Below are 24,399 nucleotides of genomic sequence, written 5' to 3' on the forward strand. Positions count from 1 at the left end.
CACACTGAATCGAGGCCACCTCTGCTTTTCTCAGCAGTGCTGCTTGTGTCCTCCCTCTGCCATCCCTCCTCTCACACCAACCCCCCTGCACGCGCGCGCACGCACACACACACACATTGCAGCACACAATCAGGTTTCTCTCTTCAGAAAAGAACAGTCCTTGATGATGGGTCCAATTTCACAAATAAATGTAAGTCTAAATTAGACTCTGCTTTATAGATTCATAAGTTGGGGTTGGAGCCAACACCAAGATCACTAGAACCAGGGCAGAAAGAGAGGGCAGGAGAGCAGAGCAGAAGAGGAGCCCTAGAAGGATGGCAGGAGTTGAATAGGTCTGAAAATGTGTCTCTTTATAGCACAGAGACTTCCGTGTGCAGGAGCCACCCTGGGAGATGTGTGAGCCTCTATGGTCACAGCTCCTGTGGGACAAGTTTCCACTGAAGGGACAAGGACAGTGGAGAAGTGAAGCTGACCCAGCTGAGGACTGACCACATAAAGCCCATGATGGACTCAGCAGCAGCTGGACACAGGCCCCGCCCACACTCAGCTCCTCACAGCCTTCTCCATCCCCACCTGCAACAGGCTCAGCACAGGGAACATGCAGATTCTGGAAGGTTCTCAGGTCTTTATTTTCTCTCTCAAATTTTAAGAATTGATTTATTTAATTAACCATCAACCTCTCATGGCAAATATTTGAGAAAACAAATTCATACTCAGATTTTCATTTTCAGTAAGAAAGAGGTTGCAGCTCAGTGCTGCAGGAAGTTGAGACAGAGATGGAGACACCCAGCCCCACCTCTCTGGAACAGGAGAGATGACTGGGGAGGGAACACAGGTCAGCGTGGGGACAGGGGTCATGGTGGACACGGGGTAGGCTGTCTTTCCACCTCCTCACATTGTGCTAACAGGGACGCAGACACATTCAGATGCCTTTGCAGAAAGAGGTGCCAGAGGCTCTTGAAGTCACAAAAGGGAGGGAGGAAGAAATCCTGCGTCTCAGTCCCATACATGGCAGCCGTCTCAGGCTACAGAAAACAACAGGTGTGGTCAGATTCAGGTCAGTCATGGTAAGTGATGACACTCTGAACAGTCCACCACACATTTGAAATGTCCCAATCAAAGACTCCCAAGTACCTAGTCTTTTCCCCTTGGCCACACCCCCCAGAATCTTACCTTAACAAGTTGTGAGAGACACATCAGAGCCCTGGGCACTGTCCCTGCCTGAGGTAAAACAAAACAGGACCTGGTCAGAGCCTGCAGGAGATGTGGGCCAGGAGGGATTATGGGGTGGGTGAGCTCCTCCACACTCCCACCCCCCACTTACATGCAGCCTGAGAGTAGCTCCCTCCTTTTATGCTAGTGGGAAGAAAATGTCCTGTGAGGGGACAGGAGGAGGCAGGGCCATGAGATCTTAGAGAAGCCTCCTAAACTTGGAGGTGTCGGGGTCCAGCATGTCTGCCAGGGGACTACCGACCTGCGGTAGTCCCCGAGACTGCCAACGTAGATGTCTCGTTCAACCTGAGAGAGAGAGTGCGCGGAAGAGAAAGAATATAGAAAAGCAGAGTCTGGAGGGCTGTGTGAAAATTATGGTCAAAACGCAGCAAATTTATTTTTGTGGGTTACAGCTTTTATACCTTTTTTCTTGTTTACATTTACTTTATCTCAGTAGAAAGGGGTAAACAGAAAGGAAATAGAAACTCCATAAAAAATAGTTATCAGGGGCTTGTGATATCAGCTCAGAAAGAAGTTTAAGGGGGCTTGTGGTAGTAGTTTACATTTCAAAGATTTTACATTTCTAAGATACAATGGCACCCTTAAGGTGGCTGGTTAAACTTGTTTTTCACCAGGAGCTAAAACAAAGGCTTAGCTCCAGGGAAAATATGGGCAGAGGTCTCTGCTCCTCTTAGGCATCTCAATTGCAGTAAGTTTATTGCTTACACAGACACTGATGAGGACATGAAAGCAGACAGCACAACGTCCTCATAAACTGCAGGCCTTTGCTTTGCATTCTGTTGTTGCTTCAGTGACTCAGCTCGCGGCCCTTTGTCTCACTCGACAGCCCTCGAGGTGGGGAAATGCAGACAGGTCCAGCAGCCAAACTGGGGTGAGTCAAACTAGCTGTCTTGAGCCCTTGGCGTGAACACTACATGGAGGCTCCAAGAAACTTTCCTCCAAGAAAAGTTTCTAGCCACAGTGACTGCAGACCCAGAGCAGAATCAGGAAACATGAGGACAGCAGGTGTGGGTCCTGGACCAACCACCCTCCTAAGGTCTGTCCTCAGCAGGGACCTTCCCCTAACTCATGAATGCTGGAATCAAGACCCCAACACCACAATCATCAAGGTGACACATCTGTCCTTCATTGTCACACGTGCTTCACAAATACTAAGTACTAGCACAGAGGCCCCAGGCTGGGTCGGCCCATGTGTGGATGGTGCTTCCCAGTAATGAGGCAGGGGACACTTCTACCTGGGGCTTGCAAGCCCCAGTGGGACAAGAAAACCCAGATCCCATCCTTTCCCTACATGAGCTCTTCCTCCTCCACATCACAGCAGTGACCATAGCTCTGAGGACTACAGCTCCAAGGAAATCCAGGCCAGCAACGATGCCCACGATGGGGATGGTGGGCTGGGAAGATGGCTCTGGGAAAGGAGGGGAAAGTGAGGGGCCCTGACCCCAGGCCCAGCCCTGACCCTGCTGAAGGGCTCCAGATGGGCTCCTGCTTTCCCTGAGAAGAGACATGACACCACCATCCCCCTCCTTACTCCGTCCCTCTTCTTACCCCACCTCAGGGTGAGGGGCTCCAACAGCCCCTCATGTTGCATATGGTACGCGTATCTCTGCTCTTCTCCAGAAGGCACCACCACAACCACCCACTTCTAGAAGGTTCTGTCCCCTGCTGGCCTGGTCTCCACAAGCTCTGTGTTCTGAGTTTGGTCCTCCCCATCCCGCTGCCAGGTCAATGTGATCTCTGCAGGGTAGAAGCCCAGGGCCCAGCACCTCAGGGTGGCCTTGTGGATCACATGTGTTTCTGGGGGTCTGACGGGAAGAGTCAGAAAATTCAGGCACTTTGCATCTCTCATGCGCGACCCCAGCAGCTCCCATGTGACCGTCCTGAGAATGGGCAGGACACGTGGAGTGGAGAAGGGAGCACAGAACCCAGACACCAGCCTGGACACAGGCACCTGGGATAATCTCCTATTCCTTGGAAAGTTCTAGTCTCTGAGGGTGGAACAGCGACTTCTGGTCCTGACCTGAGCGGAGGCCAAGGGACTCAGAAAAGCTGGAATCAGACCTTCAAACACATTGAATGTGAGGCAGAGAACAAGGCCTGAGAAAAATCTCGGCGCCCAAGGCCGCTGCAAATGTCAAAGGGGACCTCTAATCAGTATTCCAGGTACTGTCTTCGCCTCCATTTCCTCAGAGGCATCATCCCTTAATTATCCTAGAGAGTAGAGGGGCCCTCGAGGAAACTCAGGAAAACTCATGCCATTCTCCATTTAAGGGAGGGCGATTATTCTAGCGCTGATCCCATTTTCCTTCGATCCTCGCCATCCTGGGAGATCTACAGGAGATGGGGAAGGCTCCCCACTGCCCCTGGTACGTGCGCGCTGCAGGGTCTCCTTCCCGTTCGCCAGGTATCTGCGGAGCCACTTCAGGTATTTGCCCTCCAGGTAGGCCCTGAGCCCCCTCCGCCCCATGGGCGGCCTCCAACTTGCGCTGGATAATCTGAACAGCCACGTCAGCAGGTGTCCAAGAGAGAAGATTCTCCTTCAGGCGATGTAATCCTTGCCATCATAGGCAAGTTGTTAATACCAGCGGAGGAGGCGCCCATCAGGCCCCGGGTCGCAGTCACAGCTCATCGGGAAGGTGTGAGACCCTGGCCCCGCCCCCGCGGTCAGCACAGCCCACCGAGCCCCGCCCACGCCCAGACCAACCCTCAGGGATTTGGGCCTAAACTGAAAAGGAAACCGGGTAAAGGCGTCTGGGGCTTTCCCGGGTCGAGCATCTGCGTGGGTCCCGCAGCCTCGGGGTGGATCTCAAACTCGGAGACTCGGGGCGACGTGGGCCGTGCGTGGGGGATGAGGAGGGCCGTGATCTGATCTGCTCCCAGGGCCGGGGTCACTACCGGCCTCGCTCTGGTTGTGGTAGCAGAGCAGGGTCCGCAGGTTCCCTCGGTGAGTCTGTGCGCTGGCCTTGAGAGTCAGTGTCTCCGGGTCCCAAGAACCGGCCTTTCCTGCTCCATCCACGGCGCCCGCGGCTCCCCTCTCGGACTCGCCGCGTCGCTGTGGAACCGCACGAACTGCGTGTGGTCCACGTAGCCCACCGAGATGAAGCAGGGCTCTTCGCTGCCGGCCGGGACTCGGCGGTGTAGAAATACCTCACGGACTGGGAGCCTGGAGGTGAGGAGGGGCTGAGACCCGCCGGACCCTCCTCCCGCTCGGCTCCTGGGGTCCTGCGCCCCCGCCAGGCGGGCCCCTCGCTCCTTCCCCAGAGACAGTTTCCCTCCGGACCCTGCACTCACCCGCCCAGGTCTGGATCAGGGCCAGGGCCCCAGAGAGCAGAAGGAGGAGGGTTCGGGGCGATGGAGGAGACCCCTTCCTCAGTGTCAGGAGAATCTGAGTCCCAGTGGGTGCGTGAGAACGTTAGAACCGGGACCGCGGCGACGCTGATTGGCTTCTCTAGAAAACCAATACCCAATGGGAGTGGTAACTGGGGATACTCGTGAGTATGCAGGAAGGACCCCACACAGCTTGGGAGAAGAAGTGAAATTCAGGGGAGTGGGGAATCGCCAACGAGGCACCTCCCCAATGCAGACATGGCCCCTTGGTGTCCCCGAGACCCTGAGATCAAAGCCGGGGACCAGGGACTTTTCCTGATCCCTCTTCTCCTACACCAAGCCTCTTTCTCACACTGTCTGCCTGAGTCCTGGCCAAGGGTCTGTCTGTGGAAACCGGGGAGAGACTCCCAGGCTGTGGCCAGCCCCTTCCCCTTCACTTCTAGTCCTGGAATCTCCGTCCCTGAACTGGACTCCCTGCCTCCCACTCCTTATCTCTCCCCTTGGACTCTTGTACGAGCAAACTCCCCACGGGGAACTTGATGCCAGTGAGTGAGCTGGTCCTGGGAGTGGCGGTGTAGAGACAGAAGTTTTCTCTTTAAACCTGGTGAAGCTTTGTCTGGAGTCACCAGATAGAGATTCTCCTAGAGACCAGCTGTGGACCTTAATCCTTTGATAAAAGCTTTCCCCATTTTCTCCTTTGCTGTTGAAAGGGAAAATAACTACTTCTATTCTGGATAATTTTTAACTAATCATCTTAAAACTCCAGTATGGAACATTTATCCATCAAGGAAAAATTGTGTTAAGTGCTTTTTATAAACTGATTCTTATATATATGAGGTGGTTCAAAGCTGGCATTAAAATGCTATCTTCGTCCTTACTATTGTTTAGATTATTATTTAGATTCTGGTGGAATTTTTTGAGCCATTAATAAAAAATAGCAGAAATAACTGAAAATAGTTGCTTTAGGCTCATTCTACTGGTCATTTCAGTAAAGTATAATTGATATATGAGGATCCAGAAATACCCCTGTGGGCATTTAAAGTATATAAAGTTTTATTATGATGAAAGAACAGTTTTCATTGGGAAGAGATTTTAAATTTGCATTTTCTTGTCTTTTTTTTTTCTGTAGGAAGGAACTTGAAACCTTCAAATATAGTGTTGTGTTAATTCTTCACTTTAAAGTAGTTGAGAGTTCATTGTTGTCAGATGTTCTCTCTTGATGATGATGAAAGAACTCATTTTAAAAATCAATTTACATAAAAATGTAAAACTTTGCTTAGTATTGTTTTTGTAGGTTTTGTTTAATTTGTTTTGTGGTTTTGATGTTCCCTCTAGCACTTGTACCCAGTGAGAGTTTCGGCTAATTATCTTTATAAGTGTTAGGAAGGTGCAGTGCTAACTTTGAGGTTTTTGAGAATCACAGTTTAAGAAGATTCTAGTTTCTCTTGTGCAGTCTGGGCCTCGTGGAAAGGGAGTGGTAACAAAGATCAAAGGGTGCCTCTGTAATTGACCTTACAGTCACTCGGACTTCTTGAGAGGTTTTCAGTGCTGGGTCTGGCTCTGCTGCTGTGTTATGATTTTGGATGAGCCTCTTACCTTTTCCAGCACAGTTTCTCTCTCCATTCGTAAAATTAGAGGCTCAGATTAATTATATTCTGAGATTCCAAAAGCACCCAGCATTACTTTTTACTTTCAGGGAACGTTTGAAGGAGGGATGCTAGAGAATAATTCTTGGCCATTTTGACTCTTACTGGTCATGGAGAAACACTAGTGAAAAACACAAACTTTCCAGTAGCTCAAGGTCCTTCCAGTTTGCTATTTTTCAATTATTCACGAGCAATTAAGTAAGTAGAAATCCTATTCTACAGAGACTCATTTCAATAACTGAAAAAAACTCTTTGAATCACTTAAAAAACCACTTCTGATTTAGTTGTTTTATGTTTATTATACTTCACATATAAACCAGCATTATTCTTTAGATTTACTGAATGATTAAAGATTTTCAAGAGTATCATTTGTGGTTGAATTATTTATGTGTCTGATCTGTTGGTATTTAGAAAAAATGACAAATTCTCAAGATAAAAGATATAAAGGCTAATTTCTTCTGTAGCTATTATTGAACAGCCTTGTTTTGGCTGGATTTCTGTTTGATCTACTACAGCTATAGTAAATGATTAAGCTCATGGCTCATTTAACATTCATGGTAATGTTAAATGACCATGTGATATAATGTGTTGCCATGGCTGTCATTGTTCTTATTCAATTTGTAAACCACTACTTGTGTACATTTTTTTAAATCAGTGGTTTAAAATAACATTTGAAATTCTTATAAAATTCTTTTTCCCTCTCATTCTTTTGGTTGACTAGTTTAATATCCTATATAACAGGAAGGGATGGAAAAACACAGTCACGTTAATATTACAAGACAGGCAGGGACACAGATTATGTAAAATGTCAGTTTTACCTGCATCTCAGTGCTGAGGCATACTTTTTTAGTATGACAATATTCAGGAAAAAGAAGAGAATAGCAGTTTATAAAAGGTTAGGTAGTGTTGTACTTTACCCAATAGAATCATTCAATTTAGGCTGAAATATCTTGTGTATACACACATTCCTAATTATGTGCAAATACAGCAATCAGATCCACCCACAGACCAATTAAAGATCTCAAATGTGAGCAAACCCTGAATTGAATGTTGCATTATGTCTAGATTTTTAGTATCAATGTTTATTCAAAATGGTTTCTTCGTTTTGTTAATTAATTTATTTATTTGTTATTTTATTTTTTTGAGACAGAGTCTCACTCTGTCACCTAACCTGGAGTTCTGTGGCCTGATCTTGGCTCACTGCAACCTCTGCCTCTCGGGTTCAAGAGAGTCTCCTGCCTCAGCCTCCTGAGTAGCTGGGATTACAGGTGCACAGTACCACACCTGGCTTATTTTTGTATTTTTAGTAGAGACAGTGACTCAGGTTGGGTGATGTTACTGCCTTCTGTCTTCAAGGAGCTAAAGGACTGTGGAAAGCTTATAGGTTAGAACAGCAAATATATAATTTGAATACAGTATAGAAATAATAGAAATAAGCACAATAAGGTGGGAATAACCAACCAGAGAGAGGACGTCACTTGATCTGAATGACAAGTACTCACTGGGCTGGAAAAGATAATAAAGACATTCCAGGAAGAGGAAAGAACAATTGTAAAGATGCAGATATGTTTATTTCAAGAATACAAGTTAAAATTTAATTTATTTATTAAAGGAGCCACAAATAATTTGCCGTGGCTGAAGCATATGGTGTGTGGGGTGAAGTGATGAGGGTTGAAGTTGGACAGAGAGGCAAGAAACAACTGGTACCCAGCCTTGAATGCCATGCACAGGAACTTGGACATTTCCCTTTAGGCCAGTGGTCTTCAGAGAGGAATGTGAGTATGAAAAACAGGAGCAGAGAGGAAACTGGAATTTTTATTTGCTTTTCATGTCATCCTTTTAAATGTCAATTTTGTGTATGTTGTGTAATAAATTAGAACATGAATTCATGTGTATGCTCTGCGAATATACACATTTGGGGGTACATTTGCTTGTGGCAGGGGTGTATGATCAAAAAGAGCTCAGAGTATACTGTTGTAGCTGATAGAGTCTGGATAGGGAGTGGGATAACCTTGAGGGTTTCAATCTAGGTAGAAGGATCAGATTTGCATTTTAAAGCAAGTTTTCTGGAATCAAATAGGAAATACGTTAGAGAAGAGCAGGTCTAGACTAAGGTCAGTTGGGAAACGATAGATTTGAATTCAGGCAATGCTACAATAGAAAGAGATTCAAGAAACTGAGTAGGGCCAGGGACTCTGGCTCGTGCCTGTAATCCCAGCATTTTGGGTGGCCAAGGCAGCTGATCACAAGGCCAGGAGATGGAGACTATCCTGGCTAACACGTTGAAACCTGGCTCTACTAAAAATGAAAAAAAAAAAAAAATTAGCTGCACATGGTGGCACGCGTCTGTAGTCCCAGCTACTCAGGAGGCTGAGGCAGGAGATTCACTTGAACTCCAGAGGTGGAGGTTGCAGTGAGCCAAGATCGTGCCACTGAACTCCAGCCTTCCAGCCTGGGTGACAGAGACTCCATCTTCTGCTCCAAAAAAAGAAAGAAAGAAACTGAGTAGAATAAAAAATCAGTAAACTATTTCTTTTTATTGCTGCATTAATATTTCGTTATATGAATATACTCCATTTTGTTTAGCCACTCACCAGCTGATGGACATTTGGATTGTTTCTGGGTTTTGCCTATTGTGAATAATGCTGCCTTAGACTTTCTTATGGAAGTCTTTGTGTTGACATATGTTTTTATTTATCTTGAGTATATAGCTAAGACTAGAATTTCTGGATCATATGACAAGTTTGTGTTTAACTTTCTGAGAAACTGCTAAACTGTTTTACAAAAATGGCTGTACCACTTTCTGTTCCTGGGGTCAGCAGTGTGTGAGGGCTGCAGTTTCTTTTTATCCTTGACAACACTAGTTAGCTCTTATGTTTAGGTCTGTGATCTATTTTCAGTTAAGCCTTGTGTTTGTGCAAGTTCAAAGTCCACCTTCATTATTTTTTGACATATTGATATCCAGTTGTCTCAGGACCATTTTTTTTGGCAGACCTTGGAGCTCTAGGCTGCACTGTGCCCAAGTCTCCCTCACAAGCCTCAGAACTATTTTTTGATTCCCCATTGAATTGCTTTGGCACCTTTGTAGGAAACCAGTGATCATAATGTAAGAGTATTTTTCTGAACGCTCAACTTTGTTTTTTATTGCCAATGCCACACTGAGTTGACTGCTGTAGCTTCGTAGTAAAATTGAAATTGGGAGGTCTGAGTCCTCCAACCTAGTTCTTTTTAAAATTGGTTTGGCTATTTAAGGTCCTTTGTCTTTTCACATAAATTTTAGGATCATTTTGGCAATTTTAACAGAGAAAATAACCTACTGAGACTTTAATGGGGATGGTTGTGTTGCATGTATACATCAATTTGGGAAAAATTGTCATCTTAATGATATTGAGTCTTTCAATCCATGAACATAGAATGTATCCCTTTTTAAGTCATCTTCAGTTTTTCTAAGCAGTTTTGTTGTTTTCAATATATGAGTCTTCTTTTGTTGAATTTACTCCTTAATATTTCATTCTTACTGAGTGAATTTCATCTTGAGCATGTTAAATTTTCAGTAGCTATAAGACATTATAGGTGGAAGTGTCCAATGGGCTATTGAACCTCAGGAGAAAGAGCTGTGCTAGATTTGAGACTAGCCAGCATGTAGGTGGGAATGGAAGCCTGGGGTTGGATGAAGTTGCCCACGGAGAACAGGGCAGAATGAAAAAAGATGACAATGCATAAAAATCTAGGAAGCATGATTCACCAGACAGGTACAAGAAAAGGTTGCTGCCCATAGTGGAGACCTAGAGGCAAAGGGGAAAATGCAGTAAGGAGAACATTTCAAGGACATGTCAAGAAGCGATGTCATATTGTTGTGGAGAAGACAAACTGAAATATTGCCTGAGAGCGAACTGATGATCTTAATAAGGACACTTTCGGCAGCATGGGTTTGTGTATGTGAGGGCTGGGGGTGGAAACCAGATGGTAGGGGATTGGAATGAGTGGACTGTCCTGCCTTGTTCACCATTGTGACCCAGGTGCTTGGCACTTTGATGCTTATTACATATGTAAATGAATGAGGAAGTAGAAACAATGCTTTCGAAAGCTAAGGCTAAAAGATTGAAAGAAGGGTAGTTAGAGGAGACAGGTTGAAGGGAGGATTTTTTTTTTAATTTTGGGAGGAAGTTGAGTATAGTATGCGAAAAAGGAGCAAAAGCTGTAGAGAGGGAGAGGTTGAAGATACAGTGAGAGTGGCTGATGGATGGAGCTGTGATTCAGAGGGGACCAGTGGGAGTGGTATTTAGACCATACGGTTTTGAAAAAGGAAAAGATTGTGGAGAAGTATTTGTAACTATAGAATTGATGATTTAAGATACTTATTATTCCACTTGGCATATTCCAAGCCACTGATTAGTGTTGCTGAATTTGAAAGAACCTTTAGGCTAATGCTACATTAAAAATGAGGTGGGGGAACATTTTAGATGCCTTGCGTGTTATGAAATGAACTGTATTTTTAATTTTTATGTTACTACTTTCAAACAGCAAGATTTCATCTTTCTCTTGGTGTGTTACTAAAGCATCTTTGTACCTAGATGACAAATTCAGATGGATTTAGCATATTTTCAGCCTTTCCTCCCCTCCATTTTGAGCTGCATTTGGTATGGTCCCAGACCGGTGCATACATCTTTGTACACTAGAGCCCCTGAGAGCTTGCATTTTGCTTTTATAGAGGCAGTAGATTCCAATGTTTGTCTGCTTAAGCCATCAGCAAAAAACTAACAGGCTTACTACAATTTCTTTGGAAGAAGCTGCTTCTGGCTTCAGCCTCACTTCCTTTGTTCTGCATCCCAGAAGAGGCACGTGAGGGTAGCTGCCTGGTAACTGGAGGCTTCACTTAACCAGCACTGAGCTTCTGTTCACTCATTCAGGTCTCACATCCATGTCATCTCCAGGACTCACCAAATATAGTCAGAGGAATCCCTGTAGGTGGAACTTTATTTTATGTTTTTCCTTTGCTGCTTTCCTTTGAAATGTTTACTTCCATGCTTGGATACATGGCTGTATTTGCATGGTATGCAGATGACATACTGTTTAAAAGCAGAAATTAAATTTCAACTTGGCTTGAACCAACAAGGAGTACATTTTTATGAGAGCATTATTAGTTTCTTTCTATTACCACCAAGTAATAATTACTAAATTAATACCTAAAATAAGTTTAAAATGTTGCATGGAAATGTAGGACTTTTTTTTTTTTTATAATGTGTGTCTTCTCATGCATCACGTGAAATTCATCAAACTGACATTTTTTATGAAGCAATATTTATATTAAAAGATAAATATAAAATATCAGGAAAGTCGGGGTCCAAAGTGGCTCCCGCCGGAGGTCATGGCGCTCGCGAAGGCGAGGTCATCAGTTCAAGGCTAACCTGAGCAACCTCATAAAGCTCAAACTGATTGGCAAAAAAAAAAAAAAAAAAAAAAATCAGGAAAGTAATGCTAGTTATTTGAATAATGAGTCCAGTGCTGCTCCATAAAATTAATTCAGCATCTCTTGCTGCTAGCATGTTCATTTTTCAAGAGGCAGTTAATAGAGTTAAATATGTGAGCCATATCCAAAGATGGTATAAAGTTACAATTCATTCTCTGCTACTATATAAGTTCATCTAAAATGGCTGATTTTCAATATGGATTTTGAAAAATGTCATAATGTTTCATACAGGTTGAACATTTATGATTTTCATAATTTTATAGAACTTTAGTGTATTCCTCATTAGCCAGAGGCTGGGGTTTTAACGACATCTCTGCATGGTATTTATGTACATATTACTACATATACAGGGATATTGAAGTTGTGGAACTTACTGCAAAAATGCCTGAAAATTTAACCGTGTATTTTTTGGATGAGTAATTTATTGTCCTCTCCTTTGGGGGTAACTAAGGAATAATTTTTAATAGTTACTGCATTTTTTAAAACTCCCTGTTATTCCTTTAAGTTGGCACATATTATGGCTTATTATATACATCATGCCTTGTCTGGTAGAAGCCACTTCTCTTTAAATGGGGAAAAAATGAAGTGCATGTTGTCTCTAATCTATCAATGTTACTCTGTTTTTAATACTAGAAATTTGAATAAGGTATATCAAACTTAAAAGTTCCTTCTTTGTGTCCCTATTTCATGTCTGTATGTGTAGAACATAGCAAAACCCTTCAAGCTTAGACATATTAACAGAAGTAAAATGATAGCTCAGGAATTCATAAAATTGGAGCATTAATGGAATCAGATTCTAACTAGAGGTTTTACCACATTCTTGTTCATTAAGTGTTCAGGAACAGACTTATCAGTGAGAACTTTGGCATTTAGTTTTAAAGGATTTACTTCTAGGGAATGTATAATAAATGAGACATTTTCTCTTCTCTCAGTCATTATCTTAAATAGTGGTTCTAAGAGTAAAGATCTGCCTACAGGTATAATCTGATATTCAGTGTTACTGTTTTAAATTATTCATCTAAGGAATTACTCATTGAAAATCTTGATTTCTTGGTAAATACTGGCAAGATTTTTGAGGTATCTCCTCATCTTTTTCTCATACATCAATATATGTAAGTGTATATTCATTTTTTCAAAAGCCAGTTTATATTTACGTAACAGTGTTTAAATAAAGTTAGTATCTATGTCCTGTAATACCAAAATATTTATATCCTGTCTGTTAATTGTAGCTCTAAGTTTATTTTTAAGACGTAGTTGATTCTTTATTCTAATACCCTGTCTTAAGTTGTCATGCTGGGCATGACCTGAAATTCTCTAAGATGATGTTCTATATTGAAGGGGAACTGGCACTTTAACAGCATGCTTAGGTATTAAACTACATAAAAATAGAGCATCAAGTTTGGGGTTGTCATGCTTAATGTTACCTTTCTGGGATTTCTTGTAATGATTATAAACCACCATTGTATGATCAATAATTATAGCAATAGAGTATTTTAGAAGTGAATCAGGACAACATTTTGTTGTCTGTCATATGTGTTTGGTATCATGTATAAATATAGCTCTTCTGTTGTATTACCTTTTTGCTGGAACATGGTATAACTTGACAGCAAAAATTATACCTTTCAGAAAACTAAACTTTAAAACCACAAAAAAGAAATCTTTGAAAATTTTAGCTGTCAGGCTTAAAAAGAAACCATTTGTTGAATTCATATGGAGCTTCATGATTTTGTCTTAGCTTTTTAGAGGTTTGTGCTGGAAAATAACCTGTGGAATCTTGTAGCTCTGCTGATAAGATTGTTGAAGGCAACTGATGAAGTTTGTACTTTCTCAGAAGATTGGTAGTTGCCTGATGGTTTTTTATAAACTTCTAGAGCAGGGGAGAAGTCAAATGGTCAACTGAGCTGAGAAACTCTCACTCCGACCCTTTTGATGATATAGGATGCTGCTTCTTTCTGGCTACTTCCTGTTGAATAGGGGCAGAGTGAGGGAGAAGGGTCAGTTGGCTGGTGCCTCGGTTGGGAGTCAGACATGGGGTGAATTAGCAGCGCGTTTACGGCCACCCTGGAAATTTCTCTCATGCGGGCCTATAAAAACCTGAGGGAAAAAGGGGATAGCATTAACAGAAGACAAACTACAATGATGCGAGTGATAACAGGGGTTAGCCAGGTTAGCATGGGGGATTGTCACCAGTTAAGAGGCCAGATTGATGCATTCTGCTTCTTGTGGAGGTCCTCTTGGAGGCAATAGAGAGTGCTGACATTTTCTTCTACAAGGCCTGTTTCATTGATGTAATACAGCACTGCTCCTAAAGAAACAGACAGGTACCTCCTGAAGAAACAGACAGGGCCTTTGGTTCTGGAGAGTTACCTGGGCCAGTGACGTGATTTGTCACTGGAGGGAGGCCAGGGAGGCGGCCGACTCTTCGATAGCCACGCGAAGCTTGTCCTCTAGTTGAGTGGCTGAGGTGACACTGTAGCCTAGGGCGCTGCTACCCAGCTCGGCTGCCACCAGAGAGGATGCTAGAGAGAGACCAACGACCTGTGGGAGGAAGACTGCTCATCTGTCTCGGTGATTAGGGGAGGGTGGAAGGAGGGATAGAAGTTTGGCCTGTCCATATACCTCTAACTGCAGGACCAAGGTGACAGGCACGCAAGGGAAAGGGAAGGAGGCATTAATAATTTTAGATAAGATTCCATTACACCAGAAATATCCTCTTGGTGGTGCGTAGAGGGAGGATTTTACCTTTACTGTGGTGTTATAGCTGGGACTGGAGCTGCTGGCTGTCTCATGGCAGAGAGAGAAATTTTGAGGGTGTACTTGGCACAAGGGGATATCTGTTAAGATGGTGCCGGGTCCCATAGGTGATTGTGACAGATTGAACCCGGACCTGAGGGGAACTGCAGCTAAGGGGGGATTGCTGAGAGAGGCACATATAAAGCAGTTGGTGATATTCATATCTTTAGTTAAATTTAACATGTTGGCTCCCTGCTGTACGAGAGTCAACCAAGAGAAAGACTGAGAGGTGTTATCTGAGGGTTTGAATTGGTTAGTTAGGATGGCTTCATTTTACAAGATTGTATGGCTTACAGAACTGAGCTGTTCTATTGCTTCAGAGACAATGCGGGTATAGGACCGAAATATTAGCCATGTTCCCTGAGGGTGGCTCCAGGTATAATCTTCACAGACTTTACCAGACACTCCTGTTTCCTAACGGCTGTGCCGGGGTCACAGATGTTGAGGGCTAAGGAACCATTGCTGAAGTGAGCGAGCATGTGGTTGGGACAGCTTGGAGGCTGTGGCTTGTGAATAACACAAGAGCTGTATGGGCACCCCCCATAGGTGGTGTTCCACCAATGACAGTAGTCCTTGGTTTGGTCATATAGAAAACACAGCCCGTGCCGAAAATGAAACTCATGGTTGCAACCGAGTATGGCGCTTTTACCGTGTGGGATGAGGATGGAGACAGTAGACTGAAAAGCTAACTGTTTGGCAGTTTGCCTGTGCAAGATTATGGGTCCTGGCGGTGGGGCCCTCAGTCCAGGATTCCTGGGTTGCAAGGATCCTGGTTTGAGCTCTTGGAGGAGAACGCTGTCACCCGGCTGGAGAGGTGCTGCCGGGTGGAGGTCCTCTGGTCCTGGAATGACAGGGAGAGTGCAGTTGGCGTGCTCCCTGAGTGCTTGGTGGAGGAGAGAGAGAAACAGAGGGTAGGAGGCCAGTGGAGGCGGTCATGCAGGGAGATTACAGGAAACCAGGAAAGGCTAACCGTACAGCAATTCGAAGGGGCTCAGGCCCTTTGGCCCCCATGGGGTGGCCTGGACCTGGGTGAGGGCAAGAGGTAGGAGTGTTCTTGGCTCACTTGCTCAGCCAAGGTTTCTAAGGAGCTCACAATGGAGGAGGCCACGCTGTCACTCTGGGGGGCTTGCTCAGCCAGGGTTTCTAAATGTCCACAATTGCTGATGGAGCTCTTGATGGTCGGGGAGGCCATGGGGACATGCTGGGGGTCTGGATTAAAACTCTCTGGCTTCTTCTGCAGGCCAGCAGGTGAACTGGAAACTTGAGTTGATAGGGAACAGGTGGGATCCCCAGGAGCAAGGGACTGTAGTGTGTTAGTCGATTGCTTTTTTCCGTCTAAAATAAGGTAGGTGGCCATGTTATAATTGAATAAGTTTTCTTTAACTGCCTTGGTGACATTCTCAGCCTGGCACCCCATGGCCACAAAAAGCTGGATGGTTTCAGCGTTTGGGTTGCCTAGAATTTGCTCTTCATACGTTTTCAGCGGCAACTCCTGGCTGTTGTTCACCCACGGGTCCCTCATAATTTCTTCTACTGTGGGTCATTTTTTGGCGTCTGAGATTAACAGTTATTTCATTAGGCTTTTAAGGCCTTCTGAAAAGAAGGCCGGGCAAACGTACTTTCCAGGTCTAATTAGGGATTTCAGTTGCATAGCACTCTCTGAGAAGAAGGGCAGAGTCGCAGACACCATCTCGAACAAAGTGACGCCTATGCCCAGGTCCATGGCGAGGCATTTAGCCATTGACCCGGAAGACTTCTGGGGTCATGTAGGGGAGGGTGCCACAACATACTGTCAGCCTCTGCCCCTCATAGTAAGTTGTTGCTGAGCCAAAGTCGGCAATTTTGATGTTTCTTTTACCGTCTAAGAGGATGTTGTCCGGCTTCAGGTTTCTATGAGCTATTCTTTTTCTGTGGCAGTACTGCACGGCTGAGAGCATCTGCTGGAACACGGCTCGGGCCTCCTCCTCCATCACGTTGTTGTGTTGAATCCAGTCGGACAGGCTTCTTCCTGATGCGTACTCCATTATTATCAAGCTAGTGTTTTTGGTGGTTTTCACGGCCACCTTGGTCCTAGAAAGCAAGTGCTGTGCCAGCGTGACCTCACCAAAGGCACCACGGTCAATGAAGTCCAGCATTTCATAATACGGTGGCCCCAGGGCAGGTGAGGTGGAGGCCAATCCCTGCTTCATGGTACCTGGTATCTGTCTACACCAGCTATACAAGTAACTAACTCTACTGACTATGCTAAAATACTAAGCAAGGATACTGACTATACTATCTACGCTAACAATGCTAACTAGAAAAACACACCTCAGGCCTCCTCCTCCACTATGTTGTGTTGAATCCAGTCGGACAGGCTTCCTCCTGATGCATATTCTAGTATCAAGTGGCAGGCCTCTTTGCTGTTAATTATCTGATAGAGCTTAATTATATTGTGGTGGTGCACCGATTTTAAAATGCTTATTTCTTTCTGCATTAAACTCCTAATCATGAAGTAGGAGCTAGTGTTTTTGGTGGTTTTCACGGCCACCTTGGTCCTAGAAAGCAAGTGCTGTGCCAGCGTGACCTCACCAAAGGCACCACGGTCAATGAAGTCCAGCATTTCATAATACGGTGGCTCCAGGGCAGGTGAGGTGGAGGCCAATCCCTGCTTCATGGTGCCTGGTATCTGTCTACACCAGCTATACAAGTAACTAACTCTACTGACTATGCTAAAATACTAAGCAACGATACTGACTATACTATCTACGCTAACAATGCTAACTAGAAAAACACACCTCAGGCCTCCTCCTCCATCACGATGTTGTGTTGGATCCAGTCGGACAGGCTTTTTCCTGATGCGTACTCCATTATCAAGTGGCACACTTTTTGGTGTTAATAATCTGATAGAGCTTAATTATATTGTGGTGGTGCACCAATTTTAAAATGCTTTTTTCTTTCTGCATTAAACTCCTAATCATGAAGTAGGAGCTAGTGTTTTTGGTGGTTTTCACGACCACCTTGGTCCTAGTAAGCAAGTGCTGTGCCAGCGTGACCTCACCAAAGGCACCACGGTCAATGAAGTTCAGCATTTCATAATACGGTGGCCCCAGGCAGGTGAGGTGGAGGCGAATCCCTGCTTCATGGTGCCTGGTATCTCTCTACACCAGCTATACAAGTAACTAACTCTACTGACTATGCTAAATTACTAAGCAACAATACTGACTATACTATCTACGCTAACAATGCTAAGTAGAAAAACACACCAATGCCCTTCACACAGACTCTCTTCCACCCCAAACACCCTTACCCCTAACTCTCTCCCAACACAGAAACACACAGATACACACGCACACACACACACACACACACACAGAGCACAACTCACAATCGCTAAACTGGTCTGAGTCCACAGGTCACCAAAGAAGCTTCCAGGGATATATCAGACCAAAAACCATGACCCAGCCAGGGCCTTATATAGGCCTGTCTGTTATAACATCACAAAGGCTTTTCATGAGCTCAGAGCAAAGCAGGGGTTAGGTGGGGGTAGAGAAGAGTTGCCTGGGCTGGTGAGGGAGGAAGTGAAGCTTTCTGGAGGCCAGTGTGCTGAGCCCTGCGGTGTGAGGAGGGGGTCACCTAAGTGAGTAGGGCCAAGGGCAGGAGGGTAGCCTCTGTGAGGCCCGAGATGACCGAGGGTGGCTCTCTGGAGGGATGCGCTAGTCTGAACGAGTGACAGGGGCCAGGTTGGGAGCTCTCGAGTCCCAGGACAGAGGCCGAGCCTGTATTTCAGGGCCGGGGCTGTGGAATAGTTCTGAGCCCCTCACTGGGCCACAGCCCTCAGACCCTGACTCTGCTCCTGACTTGGGAGTGGGCTCAACTGAACTGTGCCTCCTTGCCAGCCTCAGTGCCTCCATCCTCCCCCACCCATGCCCCTCCTTTCAGGCTCCCAGAAGGATCCAAGGAAGAGCCAGTTCTGGCCTCCACCACCCACCTGCTGGCCCTGAGACCTTTAAGGAGAAGTTCTCCTCCTTGTCCACTAGGGCTCGCCTGGGCCCTGCCTTACAGACCACCCTGTGTGCCCATGTGGGTCAGGACATCATGTTTCCTACACACAGTCCCCACTGCCTGGAGTCCTCCACTTACTCTCCTGCACTGGGTGCCCTCCGGTCTCTTCAGTCCCAGCTGAGATATCTTGCACTCTGGGGAGCATCCCTGAGCCCCAGACACAGAGGAGCCTCTTTTGCCCTAGATCCCAGAACTGCTTCTGCTTTTCTTCTGCCACAGTGCAGAAACCTCTACCACCCCCCGCCACACACACGCGCGTTCACACACATACTGACACCTCGCACACACTTGCCACCATCTGGGGACATGGATTTCTGCCTGCTGGACTGCCTCTCTCCCACCCCAGCCTCTCGGGGGCCCCAGGCACAGGTGCTGCTATTAACAGTAGGGGCCCCGTAGGTACACTGGAGGTGGGGAAGGGAAGGGCTCCCCAGGAATAGCCCTGCATGAATGATAGCCACCCCACAGAGGGCATGGCCACCAGGATATATAGATCTTTCTACATTTAGATGGAGGCAGCAGGCACAGGCTGGAAGGAGAAAGTGGGGCTGGATTCCCAGGGTTCCTAAATGCCAGGAGGAGGTGCTTTCATTGCCTCCTGGGGAGCAAGCTTTGGAAGAGACTGAGGCCCATGAGGGCAGCACTCAGGAGGTTGGTCTGGAGGGATATGGCCCCTGAAGGGGCACACCTGTGCCTGTCCTGGTTGGCTCAGCCCTCACTGGCACCAGGAATCTCTTGGTCAGGAATGGGGGGCTTCATGGCCTTCTGCCTGGAGCCTGAACACCGTGACATGTTCCCCTCAGGATTCTGCACTTTTTTCTCCTTTTGGTTTTTTCCCCTAGACAGAATCTCACTCTGTCACCCAGGCTGGAGTACAATGGCGTGATCTCAGCTCACTGCAACCTCCGCCGCCTTGGTTCAAGTGATTCTCCTGCCTCAGATACCTGAGTATCTGGGATTACAGGCGTGCACCACCACACCCAGCTCATTTTTCATATTTTTAGCGGAGATGGGTTTTCCCATGTTAGCCAGGCTGGTCTTGAACCCCTGGGCTCAAGTGATCCTGCCACCTTGGCTTCCCATAGTGCTGGGATTACAGGCGTGAGCCACCACGCCCGGCCTGCAGTCCATTTTCTTAACTCACAACCACACATGGGCAGACTGCCAGGAGCTTCTTTTACTGCTGTGTAACACAGAAGAGTGACACAGAGTAACCCAGCAACCCTCCAGTATCTGGAGAGAAATGCCCCAACAAGCAGAGTTGATGCCCTACTGATATGCTGAGGAATATTACCAGTGACAGATCCCCAGTGGGATCTGAACAAGGCAGAAGTGTTGCAATACCCACAAGCATTTTGGGAGGCACTTCTAAATGGAATAAAGGCAAGAGGGAAAAAGGCCCTGAATGTGGGAAGATCTCAGAGATCTGCCAAGAGGCAGATGAGAGCCCAAGTGAGTTTTATGAGCGGCTTTGTGAGGCATATTGACTCTACACTTCGTTTGATCCAGAGGCAGCAAGAAATCATTGCCTGGTGAATGCAGCCTTTGTTAGTCAGGTTCAGAGTGATATTAGGAGAAAGCTTTGGAAATTGGAAGGGTTTGCAGGTATGACTACCACTCAGCTCATACAAGTAGCTCACTAAGTGTCCATCAACCAGGAGAAGGCCAAAATGACAGCTAGAAGGGAAGTCGATGGGAAGCTTAAATGAAAGGCTGATTTGCTAGCAGCAGCCCACATGGAAAGGGGGGCAAATGCCATGAGGTTTCATGGCTGTGGTTGAGGTTGAGGGAGAGGTTTAACTTGAGAGTACTTTGAGAATCAGCCTAGGCTATAGAAAGATCAGTGTGCAATATGCAAGAAGAAATCATACTAGAAAAATGAATGCTCAGAAAGGGAGTCAAGAGACACTAATGAGAGGCAGAAGAAGATACAGAATCAAAAAGCAAGTCACTGTGCCCTAGGTGATCAGGATGCCTACCTAATCATTCTGGCAGGAACTGAGTGCCATGGGAACTGAAACAGACCAGGCTCCATCTCCTTAGGCCCCCAGGAGACTATGGTCAGAATAGAGGTAAGGGGCCAAGAAATAAACTTTATAGTAGATTCTGAACATTCAGTAGTAACTCACACAATTGCACATTAATTTAGTCATATGCTACTCTAATTGGAACCACCGGTATGGCAGAGAAAAGGTCTTGCTATTGATCAAAAAGGTGTGCTATTGGAGGGTGGGAAGTCTAACACAAGTTCTTATACCTCTCAAACTGCCCAGTCCCTTTGTTAGGAGAGACCTGCTTCAAAAACTGTAGGCACAGATCTCCTTTACACCAGAAAGAAATTAACTTTAGATCTCACCAAGCCTGTGGCCATGGTGCTAGCCATAACAGTGTCACAGGTTGAGGAATGGATATTGTACACTGAAATGATGCAGGTGCCAAACTGTCCAATACTCCTGAGGAAGAAACTATGTTGACTAGGCTAATAGATGAATTCCCAGAGTTCTGGGCTCAAAGTAGCCTACCTGGGTTAGCAGTAAATCATGCTCCAATTGTAGTAAAATTAAAACCAGGTGCCACCCCTGTTTGACTTTGCCAGTACCCCATGCCTCATGTAGCCATCAGAGGTATATTGAAATGCATAGAATGACTTCAGAACCACAGCATTCTGGTGCCATGGCTGTCATCCTGGAACACTCTGCTCCTTCTGGTGCAGAAGCCAACCGAAAAACTTCATATGCCAGGAGTATATGACTATAGGCCAGTACGGAATTTGTGAGCCGTCCATGAGGCTACAGTTACTACTCATTCAGTAGTGCCAAACCCCTACAATCTAATAACTTATTTCAGCAAGCACAGCCTGGTTTACTGTACTAGATCTAGATGATTCCTCTTTCTGCCACCGTCTAGCACCAATAAGCCAACCATTATTTGTCTTCCAATGGGGAAATTTTCAACTCACTTGGACCAGACTTCCACAGGGGTTTAAGAGCTCTCCCACAATCTTTGGGGAAGCATTTGCAATAGACCTTAAGGCCTACACTTCTCCCAACAAAGAGTGTGTCGTGGATGATTTTCTCTTAGCAGTCCCAATCCTAGAAGATTGTTATCAAGGGACACAAAGTCTTCTCCACCTGTTATGGAAGGCAGGATATAAAGTGTCAGGAAAGAAAGCCCAAGTGAGAAGTATTGGGTACCTAGGATTTAGCATAAACCAAGGGAAGCAGAGTCTAGGTATGCCCTGTTTGCAGCCTTCCAACCCCAACCTGCAGGTGTCATATAAGAGAGTTTTTAGGGGGAGCAGAGTTCTGCCATATCTGGATTCCAGATATCTCACTTACAGCAAAGCCACAAAAGCAGGCAGGGAAGGGTCTTTCCTTTTGGGGGATTGAACATGAAAAGGCATTTAAATTAGTTGAGCAAGGCTTAACTGGGCTAAGACTACCCGACATGACCAAGCCTTTCTTCTTGTACATACATGAATGGAAAGGAATGGCCATTGGGGTCTTAACTGAAGTCCTGGGATCTTGGCACTGCCCATTGGCCTACTTATTAAACAATTAGATGTAGTGGCATGAGGATGACCCCCTTGCCTTAAGGCATTAGCTGCCACTTCCATGTTGGTGGAGGAAGCAGACAAACTGACCTTAGGGCAGCACTTGACTATGCACGTGCCACATTCAGTCCTAACCGTAATGGATCAAAGAGGACACCACTGGCTGTCAAATATGAGAATGACTCAACATCAAGGGCTCTTATGTAAGAATTCTCTTGTAACTCTGGAAACCATAAAGACCCTAAACCCAGCCATCCTGCTTCCCATACAACAAGGGGCCCTACTCCATGACTCCATAGAAACAATAGATGAAGTGTTCTCTAGCCAGAAGAATCTTACAGATCACCCCTTCCAGAACCCAGATATAGAATACTTCACTGATGGGGGCAGCTTCATAGAAGCAGAAAATCAGTGGGCTGGGTATGCAGTAGTAACTTTAGACTCAGTTGTAGAGACTCAATGCTTGCCAACAGGAACATCAGCCTAGAGAGCAGAATTAATAGCTTTAACCAGAGCATTATTACTGGCAAAGGGTAAAAGAGCCAACAATACACTGACTCTAAATATGCATTTGGCACCCTGCATGTGCATGGGAGTATCTATAAAGAGGGCTCTTGACAGCCCAAAGGACAAACAAAATATCCAGAAGAAATTTTGCAGCTTTTGGATGTAGTACGGGCACCAAAAGAAGTAGCAGTTATATACTGTAAAGGCCACCAGAATGCAGCAACACCAGAAGCTAAAGGAAATAGAAAATAGGCTAAGTGGGTAGCCCTACGTGGTGTCCCTGCATCCCATATAGAGACTAGAAAGGCTGCCTGTGCCATGACCCTCATCCCAGAGGCATTGTGTTCAGATACTCCAGATTATTCTCCAAATGAAAAGGCCTAGTTTACTCAGGAAACTGGAGCCTATACTAGAGGAGGTTGGTGAAAGTTTGCAGGTGGGAAGTTAGCCATTCTTGAAGTAGTAGCCCATAGAATTGTAAAACAATTCCACCAAGGAATTCATATAGGAAAGACAGCACTAGAAGCACTTTAGGATGCCACTTCTATGTGCCACAGCTCACTGTCATCTCTTGAGCTGTTTGTGCCTAGAACAACCCATGGCCGGGGCCACTTTGGCCCCCAGGAATTCAAGAAGTAGAAGCAGCACCTTGTGAAAATTTGCTTGTGGATTTTACAGAGCTGCCTTGGGCAGGAGGCTATTGCTATATGTTAGCAATTGCACCTACTCAGGTTGGTAGAGGCTTTCCCCACCAGGACAGAAAAGGCACAAGAAGTAACTAGAATATTACTAAAAGACATTATCCCCAGACTTGGGCTACCTTCAACTATAGGATCAGCCAGTGACCCAGCATTTGTAGTCAAAATGGCCCAAGACCTAACATGGCTGTTAAAAATAATCTGGAAACTGCATGCTGCCTATCACCCCCAGAGCTCAGGAAAGGTTGAGCATGTGAATCAGATGCTCAAGCAGCTATTAAAGAAATTCTGCCAGGAAACCCATCTGCAGTGAGATAAGGTCTTGCCGATGGTTCTCCTCTGAGTCCGGTGCACCCCCACCAAACAAATAGGATATATACCCTATGAAATTCTGTTTGGCCAGCCATCCCCAATTATAACTCAAATTAAAGAGGACATCAGAGAACTAGGAGAATTACCTCTGAGAAAGCAAATGCAGGCCTCAGGCATAACTATGCAGGACATACAAGGTTAGATTCAAGAAAAATCACCTATCAGTGTAACAGAACCTGTGCATCTCTTTAAACCCGGGATTCAGTCTGTCAAGAAGTGGAACCCAACCACAATAGGGTCAACATAGGATGGGCCCCATAGTGTAATGTTGTCCACCCTGACTGCTATTAAAGTTGCAGGCATCAGACTTTAATGGATCCACCACAGCTGGCTGAAGAAAGCAGCAGCCCGGGAAAAGTGGACCAGCAGGAAGGATTTGGAGCACCCAACCAGGCTGATCCTGCAAGAAGACCAAGCTGCCAGCAGGAATGACAGCTCTGCTCTAGTCACACAACTGGAGGCTGACTAGTCCACACATGGCTGAAGCTTGAGGAGTCATCAAAAGTAAATGTGGATTAAAATTTTAAGCCTAATTGCTCTTTTAGTATTGTTAACCATTCTATTACTATGTTGTCATCTTTGCCAACCCCTGTGTACAAGGAAAGATTTATGCTGTTCCTGCATAGTGGTATAGAAATGCTAATTTTTACTTTATTTTTGTTAACTCCAATAGCTGTACAAAAGGAAGGGCAATTTGTAGAAGAATGTACTTAGTGCCTGAAGACTACTTGGTTTGGGAATACAGTAGTTAAAACC

At 45.5% G+C, this 24,399-nt stretch overlaps 1 long non-coding RNA gene across 1 annotated transcript; it reads right to left on the reverse strand.

The window, feature by feature from the left end:
• Positions 1-214: 214 nt before the first annotated feature.
• Positions 215-4,620, reverse strand: LOC128931937 (uncharacterized). The gene is made up of 3 exons (XR_013533910.1): positions 1,325-4,620; positions 1,174-1,221; positions 215-1,025 (listed from the first exon to the last, which is right to left on the reverse strand). It is a non-coding gene; the product is annotated as an uncharacterized LOC128931937 (long non-coding RNA).
• Between the last annotated feature and the right edge of the window lie 19,779 nt (positions 4,621-24,399).

This window comes from Callithrix jacchus, chromosome 4, assembly GCF_049354715.1.
Source record: "Callithrix jacchus isolate 240 chromosome 4, calJac240_pri, whole genome shotgun sequence".
Taxonomy (NCBI): domain Eukaryota; kingdom Metazoa; phylum Chordata; class Mammalia; order Primates; family Cebidae; genus Callithrix; species Callithrix jacchus.